Here is a 6,012-nt window from a genome sequence, read left to right as displayed (position 1 = left end):
CATTTCTTATTTTCAAGCCTTTTGTTTATTGATACATGGTTGCATTAAATAGGTATCAGAATAATTAACTCAATAATTTTTATTTTTATTTTGAGATAGAGTGTGCCCTTTGTATTTTCCTGATACACTTTTTTTGAAATTTAATTGATTTTTCCTATGCAGAGTTAATGAAGCATGTAATCATTTCATCCCAATTTCCAAATTTTAGGATTTCAAAATTTATTTTTTACACAACAATTTATTTTAAACATTATTTAAATTTTAACCTTTGGATTTACATGTTTATTATTATTATTATTATTATTATTATTATTATTATTTATGTCAAATAATTATATGTTGTCAGAATTGATTTTTTTTTCTGGGACGACTTCTTTTTATGTTATATTTCTCATCATCAAACTTCTTAAAAATGAACAAATTCATTATTAAAAAAAATTATTAAATAAAACAATTTTTTTAAATCAAAAAAAATATTTAAAGGCTTTATTTATTGATACATGCGTGCTTTCCATATATCTGATAGCAATCAACTCACAAATTTACAGATACTGTCAACTACTTGATTTGTACTTTTTTAGATTGAGTCTGACTTACTTGATTTTGTATTTTTTCAGATACACGTGGCTAATATAATCTCTCTTACACAGTTTTCAAAATATTCATTCCTCTTCCCTATCAGATTTGGTAGATATAGATAATCATTTCAACATTAAACATTAATAGTTTAAATTTAAATTTCGCTTCCCAACAATCATTTCTTTATATAATTAAAATTTAATTCATTTTCAATATTATTTAAATTTAAATTTATTCTTATTATAATTAAATATTAAAAAATTTATATACATAATATATAATATTATATATATTATATAATTACGTATTTTGTATTATTATATTGTAGTATGCCTGTTATAATTCAGTTTAATTGTTATTTTTTAATATTATTATTATTAATTAATTAATGATGTACTTGAAATGATAGAGACACCGGACAAACCAAAGGTCATAACATTGTGGTGCTTTTTATTATTCACAACAGTACTCATTTCTACTTAAATCTTCTATAAAATATCCTCCTCTACTACTTTCTTTCTGGTGCTCTACTACTTTCTTTCTGGTGGTTTCTCTATTATTTTTTTTCTCTCCTACTGAGTTCTTGGTGTTTTCTCCATTACTCATTTAATGGCGCCCTGAAGAAATCATTAGACTTCAAACAAGAGGAGTCTTTTGGTGCATGAACAGCCGTGGGGAAGTATGTATATTTTTCTTTTTTTCCAAAATTTCTTCTTTTCAACATTTTCTTCATTTGCTAACATTTTTTTTTCTTTATTTCAAAAGCAATAGCTTGGTTATGTAGATCGGGCTTTCGTCATCGAGTTTCAAAAAGAACTGGGAAAGGAGTGGACCCTGGCTGATTCAGAAGGAAACGTCCATATAGTGGAATATAACGAAAATTTATTGTCGCCGAAAATATTGAGTGGATGGTTTAATTTGTTTGATTTTTATGGTTTCATAAATGATAACTACATTTTATTCCGTTATGTGGGTCACAACGCCTTCCATATAACTGTTTATATGGATGACGTCTCTCAGAGTGGAGTAAATCGTTATTTGGAAGAAATTGAAGGGAATGAACCCTTAAGCATTGGTCCCTTCGATCATTTTTCCATAAAGTTGTCTCGATTAAGTATCAAACTCAGTTATCTGGTTAGTACAAAATTGATTTATTTAAAAATGTTTTCTATTATATTCTACTTCATTTCTATTTTCTTATTATTTCGATATTGTTGTAGGATCTTCCTGCTAAATTTTCACAATATATTCGACAAGGGAGATTTAATAAGGTTACTCTGCATGGTCTACTAATGGATGTGGAATGCAAGGTCTTGAAAGGGAAGCCTCCTTCTAGACGGATTAAACTTGGCAAAGGGTGGAAGAATTTATGTAGTCTTCATTCTTTTCGTGAAGGAGACAAGATTATCTTTGAATGTGATACGAGAAATTCTTCTTCTCATATCAGGGTTTTGTTGCTTACTTCTATTCACAGTTTAAGCTATCCAGCATAATTTCTTTTATTATTCTCATAGCATAATAGTTACCAGTTATTAAGAAAGCTCAAACATATTTATGTTTCTGCTTGGACTTTTTTTGGAAAACTAAAGTGTCAGTACTCTTTGTGTTTATATTATATTCACTATATGTTTCTGTTTAGTAGTGTTCATATTCTATTTGTTCATCCATTTCTTGAAATGTGAATACATAAATTATTACAATTTTGTTTCATTATCTGGTATATTTATAATAGGTTGGCATTATTATATATGCTTATTATTGTTGTATGGTTTTTAAGATCTTTAGTTATTTATATAATAGTATTTCATTGTATTTATATTTCATTATGTTTTATTTGTATTATATTACATTACATTTTATTTTAATTTATATCATAAAAGGTGAATTCATAATTTAATATGATTTTGCCTACAATCTGTTTCGGAAAGAAACACACATTTTTTTTTTTGCAGATTAAATTACAGTAAGAAGATAGCATGAGGTTGGTGAATAGTATTAGATAATTGTTTATATAATAATGTATTTATTCAAATTATTTTATTATATTATTATTGTATTGTAATGTATTTATTATAGAAAAAATATATTCATGAATTTTTAATTATTTATGTTATATTATATTAAATTTATTAATATACTAAAAGTATGTAAACTTATACTATTACAATATATTTAATTTCATTTCATCAACTTAATAATTTATAGTATATCTAAATAAATTTATTAATATTAATATTTAAATATAAAATATTAGAAAAATTCCCGTGCTTTACACTGTCAACGTACTAGTTACAATTTAGAAGAATCTCAGATCATGAAACCTGTTCCTGGAGGCTGAAGGGTTCTTGCTTGTAGTACCCAATCATGATTTTAGTTGGTGTTGGAACCATGATTTCTCTTTCTTAGTTGTGCCCAATCTTTTTCCAAATTATTATTAAAAGACAAATGATTGATAGAAATCAATAGCACCAGTGGTCTAGTGGTAGAATAGTACCCTGCCACGGTACAGACCCGGGTTCGATTCCCGGCTGGTGCATACTGTTTGAGCTGTGATGATAATTAACTCTTCAATTGATGGGTCAATTGTACGACATCGCTTCGATGAAGAAACTGTTTCTGAGCTCTCTCATGCGCTGTTTTTTTTTTTGGTTGGATATTGGAACAATAACAATTTTTTAAGTTATCTAACTACTACACTCAGTTATTGAATAATCGAGTTATAATATTTATTTAAAAATGCATTGAAAGTATAAAATTATTTTAAAATTAAAGTAAAAGAGGAGTTAAACATCAAAAGTATCTTTTGAAATCTGTTTTATGAAACATGTTTTTGGATTTCCAAAACACTTTTCTGAAATTTAAAAATTCTTTTCCAAAATGTATTTTTAGATTTTGTTTCCTGATTTTTTTTTCTTTTCATAACGTATTTTTTGCATTCCATATTTGTTTTTTTGGAATGAGATTTTGATTGTGGAATTCTATTCCAAAATTTTATTTTCTTGTCAATTGATGATATATATTTTGAAACAAAATTATATGATTGGGTTTATTTGTTGTTCACATCCAAATGTAGACTTTGGTATGTCGAGGTTGTTAGTATAGCTACTATATTATATTATAAGTAATGTATAATTTTATTAGGTTTATCTAGTAAATTTGTTTAGATTGGATAAACATTTAAATTGTTTCTTGTCATATGTTTGTATTTTGTTTTCATCGCTTCATCATATATCTCACATTAATGTCAGCTTTGATTTATACTTAATTATTGGTAATATTTTAATTTAGAGAACTTGAATCCAACAACAATATTGTTTATTTTCATGATTTGTTTGCAAGTAGTATAGTTTTTTTGGTGGTATTGCCAAACAAATGAGCAAGAGATCAGATGTGTAAGTACAATAGGTTTCAAAAGGAAGAGTAAATGAAGTCTAAACTCGATTTGCGTACTTGAAAAATAATAAAGCAAACACAATATCTAATATACAAAGAATAGAGAAAAGTACACACATTATTTCTACTAGTTTACTCAATGGTTTGGATTACGTCCAGTTCCTTAAATAATTTGTTTAATGCTGTGTTTGTATCCGGGTGATTACTGTTCACCCAGATTGAAAAGGAAATGAATTTGGTGTTTGTATTTGGGAGTTAGAGAGGATTAGGGACGAAGAAAAGCGATGAATGGGTAAAAAGTTTCCCTGATGAAATGAGAAGATTTGGAGTGAAAGTTTCTCATTTTACCAAATTACCCATGGTTCACCTAACCTATGAGCCATGCCTATGCCCGTGCCATGCTCGTGCCATGCCTATGCCAGAGCCAATGCAGCTCCAATATTCTCTCCATTCTCACGCATGAGATTCCCTGCATAAACACACAGCTCCAATATTCTCTCCATTCTCACGCATGAGATTCCCTGCATAAACACAGCACAAACAAACAGGGATTCGTACATTGTTTGGTGATAAATTCAAGTGTGTGGGTGATGAATAAATGAGAGGGATGATAAATATGGAAGAGGAGTGGAGGTGGGTTATTTGTTTTGAGTTGAGGGAGTACCCTTAGAAGCGGTCGGAGGTGCTCGTCGGAGGTACGCGGTGGATGTGCGCGGTTGTCGGAGGTTCACAACAGTTGGAAGTGAGCGGTTGTCCGTTGGCGGCGTTGTTGGTGGTCGTTGGACGTGGACGGTTTCGCTGCTGGTGGTGGGTGGTGGTTCCACTGGTGGTGCTCGGTGGTCGTTGGTGGTTCGCGATGGCATCGTTTTCGCTAGGTTTCTGGAGGTAAGTTTCATACATAGATTCTGAATTTGGAGAATAAAATCTGAGAATGAAATGTGGAGTGAAGGAATTTGTAATTTATTTTATTTATGTTAATAGAATTAATAGAATGTTGTTGCCTTTTCAGTTTTCAAAGGATTTTCTAAATCACATTGATGAGTATATTGATGAGAATTAATTAGCATTAATGAAATTTCATTAATGAAAGTTTGAATGAGTTTTCTAGTAGTTAAAACAAACTTATTAATATTTAAATTATTTCTGATATTTATTTTTTTTCTAAAATAAAGTAAAAAAAATTATAAATATCAGTTTAAATTTATAAAATAATTATAAGTATACAAAATATTTAAATATTTAAATTTTCCTAAAATCAAGTAAAAAACTTTATAAATATTATTTTGAATAGGTTTTAAAATAATTATAAGTATACAAAATATTTTAAAATACTACTTTATAGATAGTTTACATATAATATTTATTTTTTTCCAAAATCAACTAAAAGACTTTATAAATTTTATTTTGAATTTATAAAATAATTATAAGTATATAAAGTATTTAAATATTTTAAAATATTACTTTATAGATAGTTTACATATAAGATTTTTTTTTTCTAAAATCAAGTAAAAGAATTTTATAAATATTATTCTGAATTTATAAAATAATTATAAATATACAAAGTATACAAAGTATTTAAATATTTTAAAATATTACTTTATAGATAGTCTACATATAAGATTTTATTTTTTCTAAAATCAAGTAAAAGAATTTTATAACGAATTTATAAAATAATTATAAGTATACAAAGTATTTAAATATTTTAAAATATTAATTTATAGATAGTCTATATATAAGATTTTATTTTTTCTAAAATCAAGTAAAAGAATTTTATAAATATTATTCTGAATTTATAATACAACTATAACTATACCACTTTACAAAGTTTATATATAATATTTATTTTTTTCTAAAATCAAGTAAAAAAAAATTTATAAATATTATTTTGAATTTGTAATACAACTATAACTATAATACTTTACAGAATTTATATATAATATTTTAATTTTTTTTAAAAGTAAAACAAAATTGAGTATTATTATTTATTTAAAATGTGGTTCTTTAGACATAATAGTTAAACTTATATGATTGTGAAGGATT

At 26.5% G+C, this 6,012-nt stretch overlaps 1 non-coding gene across 1 annotated transcript; it reads left to right on the top strand.

Moving 5' to 3' along the window:
* Window positions 1-3,044: 3,044 nt before the first annotated feature.
* TRNAG-GCC (transfer RNA glycine (anticodon GCC)) lies at window positions 3,045-3,115 on the top strand. The gene has a single exon. It is a non-coding gene; the product is annotated as a tRNA-Gly (tRNA).
* Window positions 3,116-6,012: the final 2,897 nt, after the last annotated feature.

This window comes from Phaseolus vulgaris, chromosome 10 (assembly GCF_000499845.2).
Source record: "Phaseolus vulgaris cultivar G19833 chromosome 10, P. vulgaris v2.0, whole genome shotgun sequence".
Taxonomy (NCBI): Eukaryota; Viridiplantae; Streptophyta; class Magnoliopsida; order Fabales; family Fabaceae; genus Phaseolus; species Phaseolus vulgaris.
The sequence above is the reverse complement of the archived record's forward strand: the minus strand, read 5'-3'. Positions and strand labels throughout refer to the sequence as shown.